General features: G+C 40.2%; 2 long non-coding RNA genes across 2 annotated transcripts in view; one reads left to right on the plus strand and one right to left on the minus strand.

Moving 5' to 3' along the window:
- LOC148132844 (uncharacterized) overlaps window positions 1-21,251 on the plus strand; it is an 83,543-nt gene that overhangs the window by 61,791 nt on the left and 501 nt on the right. Inside the window, exon 2 of the long non-coding RNA XR_015749889.1 lies at window positions 1,300-1,379. This is a non-coding gene — a long non-coding RNA (uncharacterized LOC148132844). The remainder of the gene's footprint in view (window positions 1-1,299; window positions 1,380-21,251) is intronic.
- The window catches only part of LOC148132845 (uncharacterized), a 48,084-nt gene that overhangs the window by 11,395 nt on the left and 15,438 nt on the right, over window positions 1-21,251 (minus strand). The window lies entirely within an intron of this gene.

Raw genomic sequence — 21,251 nt, forward strand, 5'->3', positions numbered from 1 at the left:
TATATTTTTTATTGTTTACATATAAATATATTGAATACAGTGTAATTGGCCATGGCATTCCAATTGCCATAAAACAGAAGTAAAAAACGAAGTAACATTTTTGCAAATGTATATATACAAATTTTTGTACAAAAATTTCTGACCAGCATATGTCAACTCCTCTATCATTCTAATACTTACATTGCTCTATCAATAATACAGTGTCTCTTTACAAGTCTCCCTTACCTGATTCTAAAGGAAGAGTTTTTTTCTGTAAATATGCTTGATAATTGTTTTAAAAACTAATAATAGGTAGGCTGTCTTATCATAAAACTATTCCTCTAGTATAACAAAAACAAAATAAAAACAAAAAACCTGCCCGTAAACCCATCATTTAAAAAAATAACTGTTAATTATGCACGCCACACATCTACATAATCTTATGTTCTTATTACTGCTACACATGCCTTCTCCTCCCTTTCCCTCCTACTGTCATATGCCACATCCACCTGTTATGTCTTACTGGTATTTAAATTAAATTATCTGAAGGACCAGTCCCTAGCATAACACATGGAAAGGATGATTGGGGATTTTACTGAAACCCATAGTTCAATAAATGTTAGGACTACTCATTGAGGTTGGAAAAATCTGAATGACAAGATGGCAGACTGAGTTATTTCTCTTTGCTGAAAATGAACTTCTCAGTTTTTGCTTCCCCCGACATATTAATCCTAATAAGTCTAGCAAGATTGAATCATGGTCAGCAATATAGAATGAGTCAGGAATTGTACCATGACAAAACAAGAAGATTAAGACACACAAGTCAATCTATTTAGAGCTTGTATCAATGTCATAGGGCTTTGTGTATTTGGTTCTATAAATGTTTTCAATTATTAATTGTTAAAAATCTGCACTCCTTCTTTAATAGACAGAGCTATGTATCTGTCTAGCTGTCTGTCTGTCTGTGTGTGTATTATATACAGAGACATTTTTAAATGTAAGTTCCTCCTGGGATACAATTTTCCTAAATATAGAGGCATATTTTAGCAGAGAATGACATTTACAAATACTATAGATTCCATTCACTGCTGCCCATCTCTGCCATGATTTAGTCTCTCTGGATGGATCATGCTATTTCAGTCTTACTGATATCTTACATTCTTAATCAGTCAGAATAACAAAGCAGAAAATAGAATCAGAGAATAAATTGGAAACAAGGCCACACCAAACAAATTAGTAGATTAGTAGTTAGGACTGCAGACCAAGACTTCATGCCAGAATTCAGTTAGACCTTCCTAATTCTTCACAATTTTGTTTCAGGAGATGGATGGAGACAAAGGATAAAATCAGTGTCATGCTGAAGGGTGCTTCATTGTGATGTTGCACATACATACAAAAAGGTCAGTGTTGATGGTCTTATCCTATTTTGTTATTTAATGAAATCAGTAGATCCTCTGAACCTTTTGACTAGGAAGAGTCAGTACCATGTACTGAGAACAAAAGGCAGAGTGTCAAAGAGAAAAAAAAAACCTCAACTTAAAAGACCAAGTTCCAGAGAAGAGCAAGGAAAGGCAAGGAAATATGATGCAAAAAAAATTGAGGAAAGCAAACATATGGGAAGGATAAAGGACATTTTATGCAAAATGGTATGATAAAAGACAGCAAAGAGTTCTGTAAGAAATAAGCTATACAGAGGAGATGGCATGTAGGTATGGCAGAATTGTATCAAAACAATCCCAAAATTATTGATATGCACAAAGGTTTAACTGCTGAATTAGGGGCAGTGAAATTAAATGGATCCTAGAAAATATTGATAACAACAAAGCTGCAGGAATTGGAGTTCCGGTCTGCAGCGCTTCGGGGCAGGCAGGAATCCGTGACTGTGCGCGGTTTCTGCCTGCGCTCGCTGCCAGAGTGCTCTGAGCCACCCGGCTTCAGGGCTAGCCACCTCCATAGAAGGTGGCGAAGATAGGGGGGATCTGGCAGGGTCGAGAGATATCGCACCTCTCTTCTCTAGCTGGCTAATCCCCCTTTTCCGAAGGCAGCTGAGCGGCGGTCAGAAATGGCCGCCACATAGAAGCGCTCAGCCAGAAAAAGAAAGTGCAGGAGGAGTTGAGAAGAAGTGAAAGGTTTTTTTGCTGACCAGGACAAAGTAACAACGAAAGTACCCTGGAACTTAAAATTTGCGAAAGATACATCGTTTCCAGAGATTTACAAGCGGCGAGTGGAAGTTAAAAGGGAAAGTTTTTCTTTTTTTCACTCTCCTTCCTAACGTGATAGCGAATAGAAATGCAAGAGAAATCGGAAAAACCCGCATTGGCACTAATAGGTAATTAAATGCTAAAGGGATAAGGATTTCTGAATATTTAAAAAAAATTTTTTTTTGCTGTAAGTGAGAAGGGAGAGGAAAAAAATTGGAGCAGGATTTGGAATTAAGGAGGAGATTGCCTAGAATCTTAAAGAACTATTAAATACTAACAAGACTTCTAAAAGATATATTTTAACTAGAACTTTGAAACTAAACAGTAACCCCAGAAAGAGAAAGTGAAGAAAGAAGAAAGTACTAAAAGAAACAGCTTATTTGGATTGTTTGGTGACTTTGGGACTTTTGGGAATTATCTTTGACTAAAAACACTTGGGTGGTTGTTTTGGAAAAACTTTTTCTTTCTACAATGGCATCACTTGTGGATGAATTGAAAATTGAATACAAAAAATACAAAGAAGAAGAACAAGAAGGGAAAGACTCTCTTGGCACTCTTTTTCAATTTTTAGAAATGGTGATTTGCACTTATGAGAAACTGACTGCGCAACAGATGATTGGGATAAAGAAGAAGCCATCTTTGATGAACAAGTAACTTTATTTGGGGAAGAAAGGGAGAAAGAGGAAAAGAAAAAGGGGACTTTAAGACTTGAAAAAACAACCAAAAAAGAGAAAAATAAGGTGAAAAGTGGATATAATGTTAGAAAACAACAGAAAGGGGGAAAGCAGAAGAAGAAAAGGGAGGTGGAGAGACAAGGGGGTAAAAAGGGCAGGGAGAAGAACAAGCAAGGGAGGAAGGAAGGGAGAAGTCTTAATGGTGGGGAGCAAGATGTAAAGAAACAAGATCCATTTAGAGATAATGGGTAAATTTAATTGAAAAAGGGATTCTGCAAAGGTACATAAGATTGTATTCTTATATTTGTACTTAGAAATAATGTTAGAAAATTGGAAACAACATGTGATCAAAAAATGGGATAAAATATTTAGTGTAACTTAGTGAAATTTTTGTGAATAAAAAGAAGGCAATGAAATAAATGAGAGAATTGAAGTAGGAGGAAATGGAAACATTTTAATGATACAATGATTTAAAATATGTGATGTGGGGGGGAAATAACTATGGAAAGTATAAGTGTTCCCATAAAAGTATGATATTCAATTGAAAAGTAACGTGTAAAATGTTTAAGATATAAATGAATATTAATATTAATGATTAGATTTGTATTGGCATTGATAGTTGTTTTAATTATATACTTATAAAAAATTTTCTTTTTATAAAATATAATGTGTAATTTTAGAAAGTACTAAACAGAATCCCAATGGAAGTCATTTATTATATTAAGTATTATAAATTTAGGGGAAAGAGTTCAAGGCGTCACACTCCAATCAGTGTACAGGAGAAGTTTTGTTTAAAGAGAAAAGAGAAATAGATAGCTGGAAAAACAGACAAAGAATAATAAGTATTATGATTTGAACTGAGATGAGATAAATAAAATAAAATTAAGAAAGTTAAAAGAGGCGAGAAGCTATATAGAAAATGGAAAATGGTAATAAGATATGGAATGGTATATGTAAAATGAACATGAATTTGAATTTGTGTCTGTACGAAGAGATGTAACCCGGGATCAAGCAGCTTTCAGAAAAGATGTTTTATGTTTTTATGTTTTATGTTTTGTGTGTTTGTGTATTGTCTTTGAAAATTAATAAAATTTGTTTAAAAAAACCCAAAAAAAACAAAGCTGCAGGAATTGATAAGATACCAACTAATATTGCAGCATTGTGCCATTGAAATTTCTAACCAAATATGGAAAACACAGCAATGGCTGAGGGACTGGAAAATATCAATTTATACTCCAATACCAAAAAGGGCTAATGTAAAAGAGTGTTGAAGCTATTGAACAATTCACAACCTCCTTTGTTAGAAGGACAATGCTCAAGAAGCTGCAATCCAGACTTTAACAATACAAGAAAAAACAGCTGCCAGATGTAGAAGCTAGATGCAGAAGCAGGACAAGACTGCAAAGATCTGATGGATAATGGAAAAAGCAAAGGAATTTTAAAAGATATTTATTTTACTTTCTTATTACACTCACAACAAGCTGAAAATAGATATTAAAAATATGTGTCAGGGCTCCAACAAATCCACCCTCATTCAAATCAAAAGTCTCTAGCTGCATCTCAGAGAAAAGAAAATTGATTTATTAGAAGTGGCCATGTTGGTGTTTAGCTGGGTGCAGCCGATACTAAATTACATCATACATTTCCCCCTTGACCCTGATCTTCCCCCCCACCTCCTGGATGTGACTTCTCCAATGGGACACATCCATCTCCAAGAGTCATCCATCATGTTCTCCAATAACCTTTTTATGATCTCACAACTTTGGGCTGCTGTGGTGATTATCTAGGCATTTAAGGAATGCCTTGTTTTCCCCCACTCCCTTTTTCTGGCAGCTAAAAAGACCAAAGGAGCATCTTTTTAGTTGACATTTTGGTTGTATGTCATCTGATCTGCTTATGAAAGTCTGATGACCAGGATACATAGTTAGAATGGAACATGGAATGATTAAATTATTCAAAATTGGAAAGGAAAAGAACCAATGTTTAATACTGTTATCTCACTAATTTAAACACACACATAATGAAAAATTCTGGACTAGAAGAAATAGAAATTGGAATTAAAATTACAGGAAAAACAACAGTATCAGAAATGTTAATGATACCATTTTAAAGTTGTAGAAAGTTAGCACCCATCCCTCTCCTAGAAAAATGAAATATTCTAGGAAATATTAAAAAGGCAGAATATTTCCCCTAAAAGAGAAATACAAATCTTAAGGAACACAGAAACTCAGCCCCAGCTTATCTAAGACCTTCAGCTCCAGAGCGATATGATTAGCCCTCACTCAAAATCCAAACCAGGACAAAGCATTAAGCCATAAAAGGAATTGCTCAAAGCCACTTCTTTACATCACCCAGCAAGATTCAACCAAGCCTGGAACTCAAGACAACCTACAAAGTTACCCCTGCATGTCCCCATGGGAGTCTGATGACAAATCAGATTACATTTCTTGTCACAGGAACATGAAGCAAGTTCAAAGTCCAACAGAGGATATACATCTCTCTCCCTCTCTCACCCATGTGCTCATTTTTGCCCAGGACTTCAAACCACACGTGGTCCTGTCCACCATTAAACTATCCTTCCAAGCAGTGTCCATCTTTCCAGTGTCTTTCTTCCACTTGGAACTGAACCCAGATGGATATTTCTTCCAACAAAGTTTAGATGTGAGAAACTTAAAGAATATCTTGATGAAGGAGAAATAAGAGATATAAAAGCTAATCAGCTGGTCAATACAAAAAATATATCAACAATCCAAGGAAATGTACAGTGAAGAAGCTGAAGTAGTTACAGATTTTATCTACCTAGATTCACACAGATGTTGACTATAGACCTGAAATAAAACCAGCTACTTGAGAGGAAGTCTGACAGTTCTAGATAAAGTATTAAATGCAGAGATATCAAGTGACAACAAAGTTAATTTTGTCAAGGTCCTGGTTTTCCCAGTTGTAACACAAGGCTGTGAAATGTTGAATGAAGAAAAATTAATGCTTTTGAATTATAGTTCTGAAGGAATAATGTTGAGAATATTTTCAATTTCAAGAAAAATAAATCATTCAGTACTAGAGAAAAAAATAATTTCCTCACTGGAAGCACTAATATTGAAGCTAAAAGTAGAATATTTTGGACATAAAACATTAATGCAAGAGTCACTGGAGAAGATGCTGATGCTTGGAGAAATTGAAGGCAATAAAAAAGTGACTTACATAGGGCAAGGCAAGTAACATTTTGATGCCTCAAATATACACTTATAATAACACTGTTGATTATGTGCTAAGTCATTATTGACTCCTAGTGACCACATAGATTTGCTAGTAAAGAATCCTAACAAAATGAGGCTCATCAGGTCAGTAAGAAGTGAATGAAGAATTGAACAATATTATGGAGCAATGGTCAATAATAATTGACAGAATAGTTTGCAACTGTAAAGACTTAACAATCTTAGATACTTATAGGATCTCTGGACTAAGATAGCTCTTATCTGAAGACTAAACTATGTTTAATTTTTAAATCAGATTACCTGAAAATAACTTTTGTTGCGCTTACACCATCATTTCTCATGTCCTAATTCCTACTCAAGTAGCACATTTCTCATCAAATTGATATTGAGTTGATAAGAAAACAGGAAGTAAAGCAGGATTAAAAACTCACAATATATTTTCTTTCACTCACTCAAACACACATACTGTAAAATAATAGCTAATCTTAGAAGTAATATATTATTTTTAAAAACAAACCATGTTGATCTATGAGAAGTAATGCAAAACTCATAGCTGAAATTATGAATTTATTAATGCACAATGACTCTTCAGATAATGTGCAAAAAACAAGAGTTGGAGGAAAAAACAAAAATCCAAAAAATTAGGTGAGATGCTGTATCCCTTTCTGAAAATGGGCGTTGGTACCTACCTGATACGCCCGTTCTCGTGGAGCTGCGTAGAGCAGGGTCCTCAACCACCGGGCCGCGGACCGTACCGGGCCGTGGAGCATTCTCTACCGGGCCGCAAAGAATTTTTTAAAAAATGGCGGCTTTCTTCACCTTCGGTGAATGCTGCTGGGATCGGGGATCAAGGACACAAATGAAAGAAGGGGAGGAGGAAGCAACCGAAGCCTGTCCTTCTCTGGGTCAGCTCTCTCAGTCGCTCTCTCGCTCCTCCACCAGCACAGGAAGAAACTGCTTCAAAGAAGCGGGGGCTTTTCCTGTCGCCGCAGCTTCCCGAAGCGCCGTTTCTCCCCCACCCCGTCCGCCCGCAGTGCTCCTCTGCCTGCCTGCCTGCCTTCGTTAATGGTTGAATCGGAACAGCTTCGGCTGAGTAAAAGAGGCGAATAGTTATTATTCTCAGCCGAAGCTGCTCCCAAACAACCAGAAACTAAGGCAGGCAGGCAGGCAGAACGGGACACTGTGGATTGAAGCGCGCGCGGCGGGCGGGGTGGGGGTGGGGTGAAACGGGCGCTTCGGAATAGCTGCGGCAACAGGAAAGCCCCGCTTCTTTGAAGCAGTTTCTTCCTTGGATGGTGGAGCAGCGAGAGAGCGAAGCCTCCTTCTCTTCTCTCTCCCCGGTCCTTGCAAAAATTTTCTGCTTGAAACCGGTCCCTGGTACAAAAAGGTTGGGGACCACTGGCGTAGAGCATCCAGATAGTGGGAGGTGCTCTAGTCTTCGCTCTGTCAGGCTGAGCTTGATTGAAGGAACGCTCCTCCTCCTCCACGTGACATCTCCACGCGTTCCCCAGTTTTACGAAGACGAGAAGACAGCAACTATCCCTCGTGTCAACTATATTACAAGACCGAACTTTGAAACTATAAACATCATTGGCCGAAACGGGATTTCCCCCAGACGGACCAAATAGGGTGGGGCTGGATGCTCTACGCAGCTCCACGAGAACGGGCGTATCAGGTAGGTACCAACGCCCATTCTCCGCTGAGCTGCTGCGAGCATCCAGATAGTGGGACATACCAAAGCCTGGCTTGTCCCACGGGAGGGACTCCGTCTGGTCCGGAATCACCTCTGGCCCCTAGCCACCTGCTGAAGGACTCGCCTGCCAAAGGAAGCCTCAGCTGAGGCGAAAACATCGACTTTATAGTGACGTATGAATGGAGATGGCGAAGACCAGGTGGCTGCTCGACATATGTCCTGAATTGACGCCTGAGTGGCCCAGGCAGCAGAGGTGGCCGCACTCCTTGTAGAGTGAGCGGTAATGCCACTAGGGACAGGAAGAGCCTGTGCTAAATAGGCCCTGGATATAGTGGCCCTAATCCAACGCACCAACAGTAGACGGAGAAACCTTGCAACCCAACGACTTTGGCTGGAAGGACAGGAATAAGGATTCAGATTTTCTGATTAATTGAGTGCGGTGGATGTAAATACGAAGAGCCCTTCGCACATCAAGAGTGTGCCACTGCCTTTCCTTTCTCGAAAGGGCTTGGGGCAAAAATTAGGCAGGATTAATTCCTGAGATCTATGGAAGGCCGAGTTGACTTTAGGCATAAAGGCGGGGTCTGGCCTCAGAACCACCCGATCAGCATGGAAGATGCATAAATCTTTTCTCACGGATAGAGCTGCTATTTCAGATATCCTTCTTGCTGATGTTATTGCCACCAAAAACACTACTTTGAGTGTGAGGAACTGGAGTGACGCCTCCCTGAGTGGCTCGAAAGGAGGCTTAGTTAATGCCATCAGAACTTTATTAAGGTCCCAGGTAGGGTACCTGTGAATCACTGGAGGGCGAATATTGGAAGCCCCTCTAAGGAAAGACCTTATGCGAGGGTGGTGAGAGTGAACCAGAAGAACTACTAGAAATCACCGTTGCCAGGGCTGCGACCTGCCTTCTCAGAGTGTTGGGGGAAAGACCCCTATCTAGCCCGGCTTGTAGAAAGGCGAGGATCTGGGCGATCGAAGGTGAGAGCGGATTCACGGATGACTTGCGGCACCACTGACAAAAATATTCCAGGTGGCGCCATAAATGCGCCGTAGTCGGCCGTCTTGCTGCCAAGATGGTGGTAGTGATGACCTGATCCGACAAACCCTCCTCCTTTAATCTTTCCCGCTCAACCTCCAGACGGCTAGCTGAAGCCACTGTGGGTCCGGGTGCTGAAGAGGGCCCTGGGATAGAGATATCCTGTCGGGGGATCCTCCACGGTGGGGCCACTGACAGATTGCGCAGATCCGCAAACCACGGTCTCCTGGGCCAAAACGGGGCTATCAGGAGGATCTCCACTTGTTCGATGATCAACTTCTGAATCACCCTGGGTATCAACAGGAAGGGTGGGAAGGCGTATAGAAGCCCGGTGGGCCAAGGGCAACGCAGGGCATCGTGATTCTCTGCGCCGTCGGCAGGGTAACGAGAGAAGAACCTCGGTGTCTGGGCATTGAGGGGAGATGCGAACAGGTCCACCACGGGCTGACCGAACCTCGCTGTCGCCTCCTTGAATAAGGAGGGGTGTAGGCGCCATTCTGATTGGTCCAGTTTGGCCCTGCTCAGCCAGTCTGCTTGGACATTCGAAACCCCGAGATGTGTTCCGCCCTGATGGATAAGAGATGTCTTTCTGCCCATCGACAAATGCGCCGGCCTCTCTCATGAGACGAATGGAATGAGTGCCCCTTGGCCGGTTGATGTGTGCCTTGGTGGTAGTGTTGTCTGTTAAAACCAGAATGTGACGGCCTCGTACCTGAGGGAGGAAGGCACGTAGGGCCAGATACACGGCGTGTAACTCCAGCCAGTTGATGCTGCAGCGTCGCTCGGCTACTGACCAAGTTCCCTGGGCTGAAAACGACTGCATGTGAGCTCCCCAGCCGTAAAGGCTGGTGTCTGTTGTGAGAGTGACCCTCTGGGGCTCCTTGAAGAGATGACCTCGATTGGTAGATGGCTTTGTCCACCAGAGGAGCGAGGCGAGAACTCTTGGGGGATCTTCACCACGAACCTTGAGTTGCTCCTTCCGGAGCGTTGATAAGGCAGAAGGAACCACTGTAGAGATCTGGAATGTAAACGTGCCCAGGGAATAATTGAAATACAGGAGACCAACTTTCCAAGTAGCTTGGATAGGTTTAGTAAGGAAGCCCTTTTATTTTGCCTGATTGTCTTGATAGCTTTTTGTATACTGGTGAATCTTTCCTGTGAAAGAAATACCCTCTCTTGAACCGAATCAATAACGGCCCCTAGATGCGCTATACGGTGGAGGGAGTAAGCTGGCTCTTTTCCGGTTAACGAGAAATCCATGGGCCTGAAGCACTGAGAGGGTAATCTTAGTGTCACTCTCAGCCTGCTGTCGGGTTAGGAGACAGAATAAGGATGTCGTCGAGGTAGCAGTGGATGTGAATAGGGAAATGTCTCAGGTGTGCCGCCAGAGCCGCTAACACTTTGGTAAAGGTCCTCGGGCCGAGGCAAGACCGAAGGGAAGGGCTACATACTGGAAGTGTTGGTTGTTATAACAAAATCTCAGATATTTGTAATAAGATGGATGAATAGGTACATGCAAATAAGCCTCAGAGAGATCGATGGAGGTGAGCCAATCTCCCTTCCTAATACCCTGTAAGATAGACTGGAGTGTGTGCATTTTGAATTTGTGATGAACTACATAGCGGTTGAGCCTTTTAGATCTAAAATGGGTCTCCATCCCCGGAATGCTTCGAACCAGGAAAAGGAGGGAATAAAAACCCTCTTCCCCGCTGTGCCAAGGGTACAGACTGGATGGCCTTGATGTCTAAAAGATGAGTGACAGCGGACGCCATGAGAGCCCGCTAGACGGGTCCCTGGAAAGGTGAAACCATAAAGTGTTCCGGGGGAGGTGATTGAAACTGAAGGGAGAGACCACACCTAACAGTATCTCTAACCCAGGCATCAGACGTGGATAAGTCCCACTGGTCGGCAAAGTACTTAAGGCGACCGCCAATGGGATAAGAAACTGAAGATCTACCTGGGACAGCGGGAGCTTTATTCCCAGCGCCCGGAAGGGCCTCCTGTAGGAGCCTCCCCATCTATTCCTATCCCGGAGTCGCTCCGGTCCTGATAGGCCGACCGGAACATTGGGGAGCCCTGATATCTGGCGGTGAAGGCTGGTGGAAAGGAAGATCGAAGGAGCCCCTCCGAAAGGACTGAGATCCTCTAGACTCCTGTCTCCGAAAAAGAGATGGAAGGAACTTCTTCTTATTTCGGCTCTCCACCAACAACGGGTCAAGTGCAGGGCCAAACAATTTCCCTCCTGACAAGGGAGCTGAGGCTAATTTGGCCTTGTTCTTGACATCGGCCTGCCAGTGCCGAAGCCACAGTAATCTACGTGCAGAGACGTGGGAGGAGATGGCTCAGCGGAAAACTTTACAGAATGAAAAGTGGCATCGGCCGCGAACTCCGCTGCGGCCGTTAGCTTCGCAATGTCCTGATGAGCCCTAGTGTTTGAAGGGGGACATGCTGTCTTAACTGCCTGAGCCACCTAATAGAAGCCCGGTGAAAAATGATGCGGTTGTGGCCGACCTGATGGCCCAAGCATCCGCTTGATGCGCTTCGCCGTAAAGCCATCTCGGCCCGCTTATCCTCTGGCTTAAGCGCTTCTAAAGCGTCCGTGGGGTTGGATGAGGACGCCAACCGCACTATTGGATCGCCAACCTCCGGGGTGTTTAGCATGTTGGAAAACTCTGAATCGAGATTGAACAACCTCTTGTCTAGACTGGAGGGAGCGGGAGGGGACTGGCAGAGGCCCATTGCCTAGCGACCAAATCAGAAAACATCGGGGAGTTGGAACGACCTCGGTTTCGATGACCGGCTGACTGAAAACTAAGTCTTCTGGTCCCCCGGGATCGCCGGGTGCTGGTTCAGAAGAGGTCTGGGGAATCAGGCCCGAGACATTCTTTGCCTTGAATAACAAGGACTTAAACAAGTGTGGCTTAAATAAGCCTATGTGTACTGGCTGGTCAGGGGAAATGCCCTCGTCCTCGGACATTTCTCCTTCCATGGGGTCTACCTCGGAAAATGGGTCTGAATACTGGATCGACCCCCTGTCTGAACCTTCCTCTTCCCTGAAGGATTCAAACCCCATTTCTTCCTCTTCCTGACTCATCCCCCTTCCAGGAAGGGGGCCTCCACATGGGCAGGTACCTGACCGTGATGTGACGGTGGCCTGGAGAAAGATCTTCCGGACATCGACTCGGCCTCAGGTGCCAATGTTTGGGATCCAGATCTGGAGAATCGTTGCATGCCTTCTGCTATTCCTTGTTTGATAGCCATCTGCATCCATTCTCTAATGCTGTCCGGGATAATGGATGAGGCCGGTTCTTCTGGACGCAAACCTGCAGCGGTAGGTGTGAAGGTTGCTTCAGGCCGAGCGGTCTGGACAGTTGTAGCGGGAGAACTGCGCCTAGAAACAGAAGGTTGTTCTGGCAAAGGAAGAGGGTGAGTAGAAGTAGAGGGGTAGGGAGTGGTGGTGGTACAGATTGAGATTCCCTAGAACGCCTATCAAACTCTTTCTCCAATGCCTTGTGACGCCTAAGTGCGTCCCTTTGAGAGGCTTTGGAAGCTTCCTCGGTTCGCTTGCGCAGATGATGTGTCTTTGCCTTAGCCTTCAAAGAAGGACCTCTGGGATTTCCTTCTGCCATAATAATACAAGGCTTTTAGTACGCCTAGGAACCCGGCCTATATGTGGGCCGGCTACCTTAACGTTGGGCCGCGTTCCCTTTGGTAAAAAACTTTTCGTTAATTATTATATTTGATTTTTTAATTTTTAATTTTAATTTTTATGGTTTATTTTTTTATTTTATTTTTAATTTTAATTTTTAAATTTTTTTGTTTGTCTGAAACAAAAAATAATGAATCAAAAAAAGATCAATTTAAATTAAAAGGTAATTGAAAATATCTAAAAAGAAAAAAATGAACCAATATTTCAAATGAACGCTGGGACCAAGCAAAAAGATCCAAAAAGGAATAAAAATATATATAACTATACAAAAGGATAAAGGTCCCCTGAGACAGCCTCCCAACACAATGGGAGGTAAGTGCCTCTCCTCCACCTCTGACTCGCTGCGATAATAGAAATTCAAACCAAATAATCAAGGCCAAACAAACACAGGAAGCACAGGGCACGGAGCCACGGACCCCTTAAATCAAAAGGAACTTCAAACAGGCCAGCCGGTCCTGTTCTAAGCCTTCTTCAAGAGTCGCAGCAGGAAAAATTCAAACGGAAAACTTTTAAAAAAAAAAAATGGCGACGGCCACGAGGTGGCGCCAAAAAAAATTGCCGCCGGAGTCAACAGATACACAGAGGGGAGGAAAGCCCTCGAAAAAGAAAGAAAAAACAGGCCAAAAGTAAAAGGCAGTCGAGGGGCCTGAGAGAGCAGAGCTCGCCCTCTCTCTTGCGTTCGCTGGGGGAAAAGCCACGACGCGCTATACCGCGCTAAAACAAGCCGCTGCGAACGATGCGGCTATGGAAAAACAAGGCAGGCACCAGAGTGAGGGGAGTGGGGGGCGAAGGGCCCTAAACCCCCGATCTCCCCTTGAGGGGTGTAAATGCACGACCCTTCTATCCCAAACACCCCAAATGCGCAGGGATCAGAGGAAGGAAACAAAGAAAACTCAAACCTGGAATTTAATCAAGAGAAATCCCAAATCGGCCAAGGAACAAAGTGAAAAGCTGCCTGCTCTGTCGAGGCTGAGCTAAAAACTGGGGGGAACGCGTGGAGATGTCACGTGGAGGAGGAGGAGCGTTCCTTCAATCAAGCTCAGCCTGACAGAGCGAAGACTAGAGCACCTCCCACTATCTGGATGCTCGCAGCAGCTCAACGGAGAACATTAAAGCTTACTGTAATTATCTCTTAGGTAAGCAAAACTCTTAAGATTATGTTGATAAATAAATCTGAGGTTAATTATTAGATGTTGCATTTTGTTTGCAAAAATATCAACTGAAGCTAAACTGTAGTCTTTTCTAGTAACTGAAGGATTCCAGGTTAATATAAATCTCTTTCTGACTAGTGACATATCTGACTGAATACTTATGTTCAATAGTTTCAAGGCATATTAAAAGAAGAATAATCATGTTCATTCATGAAAAATCCCCTTTGTGCAAAATACATAGTTGGAAAATACTTTTATTAGGTCCAATGAGCTGTAGTTCTAAAAGTAGCAATTTTACATTAATTAAGCTATGAGATTTCACAGAGATGTAGACTAGCAGAAGATATTCACTAGTGTAAAGAGTGCAGGCATGAAAATTTCTATTCCCCACTCTAGAGAACTAAATTTGAGAGCACTTGTGTTCTTCAGAGAAAATTATTTGCTGGCATAAGCAACTATGCTCAATAGCAGAGCTCTATTTGGGCTGCCAATACACTTTCCAAAATATTCAGATGCAATAGATTGTGGGAATTAACGGAAGCTATGGAGCAGTGAGAATGTGGGGAACAGAAATTTATTTTGTTTCTTGAATTTATATTTCACTTTTCATCCAGAAGTTCAAAGCAGCATACATAATCTCTTCTCTCCTTTCCCTGTCCACCCTTTGGTTATCTTAATGAAAATTTTCTTGGTAGTTTAAGCTAGAGATAGCAACTGGTTCAAAGTGCTTCATAGCTGAATCAGGTTTTGAAACAGGGTTCAATAATCATTTAATCATTGTACTGACTCTGGGTCAGATTGCATGTCAATCAGTGATGGTAGTTTGAACGTGCAAGGAGATATTTAGGGTTTTTTCTCTGTCAGAAAAACTTCAGAATAAATAGTACTGATCTGTTGATTGAAGTGATGAAGTTTGCCTTGTTCAATTCTCAGATTCTTTTAGTCATCAATCTTGATCCATTCTGTCAAGTTCTACTCAGTATATAACAAAAAAGACCTGCTGCAGGAAATAACCTGCTTCAAAGAAGAAGAAATTATTTACTGTCCATTTCTGGCAATGTGTATCAAAAATAACATGTTCTTGATACAGAGAAACTTTCTTTCATCTGACAAAGATTATGCTGGCATAGAATTCAGGACTGTATTGTCTAATCTATGAGGATGGTATTTATTTCAAAAACTTACAGAATTGCATTGATATCTGCATATGTTAAGGATATCAGTAGTCTATCTACACTAACTTTTTGCTGAACTGCCAAAGAACATATGGATGGTTGCAGAGCTATTGCAGACCCATTAAGCCCAGAATATGCATTTGGAAGTGTTGCACTGGGGATCTGAATATTTTCCCTCCAGAGATAATTTTGGCAGAAGGCACTGGCCTCCTCTCAGAACTGAATAATGTACACTAATCAATTATAGCATGCTTGAACAAATGTTCTGAATACAAGTTTTTCCTATCTTTCTGTCAATGAACAGGTACTAATAACCAATAGCACTGGAAATTTCAAGGCGGAGGAAAGGTATATCCTACGATGAAGAATATTTGTACTATTTTAGTTTAAAAAGAAAAGAAGAAAACTTATTGTAGAATGGCTACAAATGACTGGATGAATGAAATTCCACATAGAACCTTTCAATTTAACATGGGTACAATTGTTCAAAAATTCAAATAATGATTAATCTGCAAATACTGACCACATTTATTTATTTATATCTCACCTTTATTGTTTTTATAAATAATTCAAAGCAATCAAGCATACCCAATACTCCTGCGTCCTCCTGTTCTCCCACAACAACCCTATGAAGTGGGTTGACTGAGAGAGAATGACCAGCCCCAAATCACCCAGCCATCTTTCATGTCTGAGGTGGGACTAGAACTCATGATTTCTTGGTTTCTGTTTTTGCCACCTTGGATTATAATGATTGCATACTTCATAATTCTTTTATTACTTAAAAATGAATTATTTCTCCCTAGGAAAGGACAGGATTATGAGATACTAAGTTCTTCAGCTAGCTAGAAACACACACATTCTCTCTATGTGTATGTATTGCAGAGTGAAGGAGAATGATAAATTGTTTTTCAAGCCAATGATATAAGTTTGTTATATGGTGAAGGATCAAAGGATTAATTTTGTTTTCATTGTATTTATAATTATTGTATCAATTCTGTTAAATTTATTTTAAAATGTGGTCTACTGATCATTGTAAGTGCATATGTAATATAATAAAGATTATCCCTAAACCAAATCTAAATTGTAGGTCAGAGTATAACCAAATGAATCAAGAAGTTTTAGTTTTCCAATTCAGTTTAAAATAACACTGGCACCTATGCAGTGGTGGGATTCAATTTTTTTTACTACTGGTTCTGTGGCCGTGGCTTGGTGGGCATGGCAGGGGAAGGATACTGTAAAATCTCCATTCCCACCTCACTCCAGGGGAAGCATACTGCAAAATCCCATTTCCTCCCCACCCCATTAAACTGCTTTCCAGCTCTGTTCTCCTGTGCAGGGCAACAAAAGAAGACCCAGCCGATCAGCTGGGACTCGGGAGGCAGATAATAGATGGGGGCAGGGCCACTCATAGGTGGTATTTGCCGGTTCTCTGAACTACTCAAAATTTCTGTTACCAGTTCTCCAGAACTGGTCAGAACCTGTTGAATACCACCTCTGCACTTGTGATTTTAAAGTAGTATTTTTAAAGTAATGGTAAAAATAATGTTTTTAAAGTAACATCCCTAAACCAAATCTAAATTTATAGGATTCAATATAACCAAATGAATTAATGAATGACAATTAATCTTGATTTATGACTATAACTGAGCCTGAAAGTCATTGCGGTCATAAGTCAAGACATTATATACCTGGATTCTGTAAACCACTTAGAGAGGGCTGTAAAGCACTGCAAAGTGGTATATAAGTCTTAGTGCCAGTGCTATTTTTTGCCACAATTGTTAAATGAATGCCATTGTCTTTAATTGAATCCATTTTATCCAATGGGCAGTATCTCTCAGAAAGCAAAAATAAACCTTGGAAACTGGCAAAAAAAATCACATTCCTGTAATTGTGGGCCCCTACAAATGGTTGTAAAGGAAAGGTGGTTTCCAGCATTCAGAATACAATCAGATGAGTGTGTGTGTGTGTGTGTGTGTGTGTGTGTGGTGATCATAACTTTGAAATCATGTTGTAAGTACTTTTGTTCTGTTATAACTTTGAATGGTTGCTAAGTGACTGGGCATAAGTTGACCAGTGTAAGTTGACCATAACAACAACAAATGAATTAATACTTTTTTTTTAACTTTTTAGTTTTCCTATGTATGTGTGCATGTATATCAGGAAATTTAATTCTTTTGAAATATTTTCTGTTAAAAAACCCTATTCACTTCTGTGATAAGTACTTTCCAAGGCATCCATGAAAATTTATTGTCAAGACTTATTATTTCTTATGTTTTAATTTTAAAATAGGTTCAGAATTTCCATCATTTTAATGTTAAATGAGTCAATTGCTCTCCAAGGTACTGAAATGTTGTGATACTACTTAAGCATTGTGTTAGCATTAAGAGGTATCCACAAACCAAACAAACAATATTTTGCTCATAATAAAGCAGACATTTTCAAAATAATTCCAGATGTTTGTTCTTTTGTTTTAGTGGAACAAGCTTCAAATACATTTGGGTGTGCCATCATAGAAAACAATGGGAGCATGAAACAAATCCTGTATTTCCTTATTCTTCAGCCTAAAAAGGCAGGCATGCTGGTAATCCAAACTCAGTGTCACCTATCACTAAATTTACATAACAATCAGTAAGGAGATGTTTTGTATAAAATTTAAGTTCTCATATAAGATAATGGAAGGTGGAACCATGCTCTTTGCAATCAGTGCTTGCCTAAACAGCAATAGTAAAACTGAGCACAGCTAAGAATGAGTAGACTTATTTCAGCCAAACATGTCAACTTATGAAACAAATGTTAAAAAGAAACCGGTTTCTCTCTCTAAGCACTCGCACATATGCACACACATACACACGCACACATACACACACAGCATGTTCTTCTGCAAAGCTTGCATAACAAGTATTCTGCAGTAAGAAGGTTACTGTATTCATTCTCTTTAGTAAAAAAAAGATTTTACTATACTAAGATGCATATCCAATGACATTCTTGATACAAAATGCAGACTTAGAGAGTGGGTGTTTACATCAGGGGTGTCAAACTCACGGTCTGCAGCTTGGATGCATCATTCACTGGCCACACCCACATCCCATTAGCAAAAGGGAAAAAAGTTGTGATACATCACATGACGACATGAGTTTGATACCCTTGGTTTATATTATTCAGTCTTTTAATGTAATTTTTGTATATATTTGCATGTAACTGTTTGGACAGCACTTCATAGCACAGACAAGTCCAATTCTACTTTGTTCTAGCTAAAGCTAATCATAGCTAATCACTGTTCAAACTACTGCTTCTAAGGTAACTGCACTTTCAAAGGGATTTAGTTATAATCAACTTTATCTGAATTAAAGCTCTAGTCTAGTATGTGTGATCCAGAGGTGGTATTCAGCAGGTTCTGATCAGTTCTGGAGAACCGGTAGTGGAAATTTTGAGTAGTTTGGAGAACCGGCAAATACTACCTCTGATTGGAGATTTTACAGTATCCTTTCCCTGCTATGCCCACCAAGCCACGCCCACAGAACCTGTAGTAAAAAAAATTGAATCCCAACACTGCTGTGATCCTAAGTGAGAATTCCTGTAACAGTTTCAAGACATGAATACTAAAACTACTTTTATTAGAGTTCAGTAACATAATCTTGCAACTCTGAATGTGCCTCTCTCCTCTCTATCTTTACCTTAAACAGAACTAGGGAGTGTCAGGTCTGAGAGCTTTCCCAAATTACATTTCTGCTATGGGCTGAAATTTCTCTTATCTCTGTTGCCTTGGCTGCAATTCTTGCAAATATGTAATGAGCTTGCTCACATAACTCACTACATACCTTTGGCTTACTATTTCTTTCTCCTTTCTGTACTCTGCATACTACTGCTTATCCAAAAAGAGAAGAGACTGTTGGTTAGGTAGGCACAGATGTTATACAATAAATTAATTATATTGAAATAATCACATAATTGAATTTTTTTTAAAAAAAATACAGGTCTGTGGCTCACATTTGCTACAAAAATGGATAATTTTCATATAAAACATGTAGATTCAAAGAAAGTGGAAGACAACACAATACAATAATAAAGATGCTTTCAAAGGAAATGAATGTACTCAAAATGAACAAAAATGCAGTTTTACACACCTGGTCAAAAAAGTGAAAGAATTAATACAATCAACAAGATTTTTCCTGCACACTTCTTTGTAGGGGCAGTTAACACACTGGAAAGGCATTCTTGCTAAGAATATTCACCATCGTGAAATTAGGCCAAAGTGCAATCAGGACATGTTTTGTAAGATAACATAGACAATATTTGCTCCATGAAAAATCATAATTACTTCTATAATTCTAAAACAAATGAAGAATCATCTATTAATCCTAACACTCTTTATAAGCTGAAATGGATAAAAAGAAAAAATATGAGATATCTAGATCTATTGTATATGTAAAAAAAAAAAAGTAATATCACAAAATAATACATTCCCTATAATATGGGATATTTCTCCCTTGTAAATTTGCTTTTTGGCTTTGGAAATGACACAAATATTTCCTCCTTTAGAAGAGAAAGGATTTCTCAATTTTGTCATTTTCCCCCTCAACATACGTATTTGGCAAAAGGGTTTTAAAATTATAACTTTGCATTCCAAATATAAAGTACATCTGGTCTGGAACAGTGAAAGATACATATTTGAAAAAAACAAAAAACAAAAACAAAAAAAAACTACCCAACCTTGTTATTTAGTTGAAAATGAAGGAAAATTAGGAAACTCTCTCCAACCGCAACAAAATCTATACACATAGAGACATGGGTTATATAATAGAATTTAGTTAGCTCTAGATACACTAAATCTAACATTACACACAGTTAATAGGAGTTCCATTATGTTTCCTACTCTTTCCATTTCCCCATACTGCCCCAAAATCTGGTTCCAAGCGTTCCTTCTGGAACAGATTTTAGAGATGCATGGGCAGTAGGAAAAGATCTGATCCACTGGTAGATCTTCACCCATCAGTACAGATTTACTGTTTCTAAAAATTTAGATTGCTGCCCAACCCTCTGTCCAGTCTATGAATCCAGGACTATAGTGTCCTTACTGGATAGCCATTCAGTCTCTGTTTGAATACCTCTAATTGATTCTTGAAGCCATCAGTTCAATTGTAATATTGATTTTTAAAAAAAATCAAACTCTACTTCCTTGTAATTTAAACTTTCCTGTATTTTGAAGCAGTTCTGAAGCCTGTATTCTATGACAGCATTTAATTATATGAAGACAGTTACTATGTTTCCCTGTAGTCTTCTCTTCTCCCAATTGAATATACCCAACTGTTCCTCATATATTTTTTTCGTTGAAGCCTCTTATAATCTTGGCTGCATACTCCAGTTTGTCAATGTCCTTCCTAAAATGCTATGTCTGAAACAGGATGCAGTAATCTAGATGAGGTCCAACCAATACAGAACTGAGAGGAATAATATATCTGTATTTTATTGATGCAGCCTAGAATAGTATGCTTTTCCCGCCAACTGCATCATATTGGCTCATATTTTGCTGATGCACCATTTTTAACTAGAATTTTATGTCAGTTTGCTGAAATCAAGGTATACTTTGTTCACCGCATTTAGTAGATGTGACCAACTAGCTGGTGCAAATACCAAGGTTGGATGCAAAAGAAATGGAGCTGGCCCATTTAGTGTGGTCTGCTGTACATCTTTCATGATGTTAGAATGACTCAGCTGTCTCTTAATTGAGTTCCTTGTAGGGGGCGTATCAGATACTCAGGACCCTAGTAGTTGAATTGGATATTTTTTTTCCTGGCAGGTTGCACCAACTGATTTTAGCACAGCCTTTCAACCCAGCATAGCCTCTCCTTTTTTTGTACATTTTTTGTTTACATCTCTACCAAGCATGATAAAATGCTCCTTCATGTTATTCATATTTCCAACATACATTTGAACATTCTATATATTTTTTCTGGCATCATGTACTAATGGACTTATAAAGGTTCTCTTTGAGATCATAGTGCAATGTAAATAATATTTTATATGTTCTTATTGGTTTTACTTATGTATTTTTCTTTAATTTATTAAATTTCCATGCCATCCACCACCGGGCAGCATAGAATTTAGTACACCTCCCAATTAGTACACCTCCCAGAGCCACTCACTTTGTGGGATGCTACAACAGTTATAAATGTGAAAAAATGTCATAGGCCACTTTTTCTAGTGCTGTTGTAACTTGGAATGGTCACTAAACAAATTGCTGTAAGTCAAGGACTATCTGTACGTTAATAAATGTTTAAATCTCTTTTTGAACACAGGAAAAAAAAGCTTTTCTCAGTCCTCTAGCTTTATGCTTGGCCGTCACATTTCCTCAAAGGTCAGAGAAAAGTTGATATCCACAAACTCCTTCAAAACTCTTGAACATAACTGATGT

The sequence above is a fragment of the Notechis scutatus genome, chromosome 1 (assembly GCF_049901735.1).
Source record: "Notechis scutatus isolate UNSWTSFEM ecotype Mainland chromosome 1, rNotScu1.2, whole genome shotgun sequence".
Classification (NCBI taxonomy): domain Eukaryota; kingdom Metazoa; phylum Chordata; class Lepidosauria; order Squamata; family Elapidae; genus Notechis; species Notechis scutatus.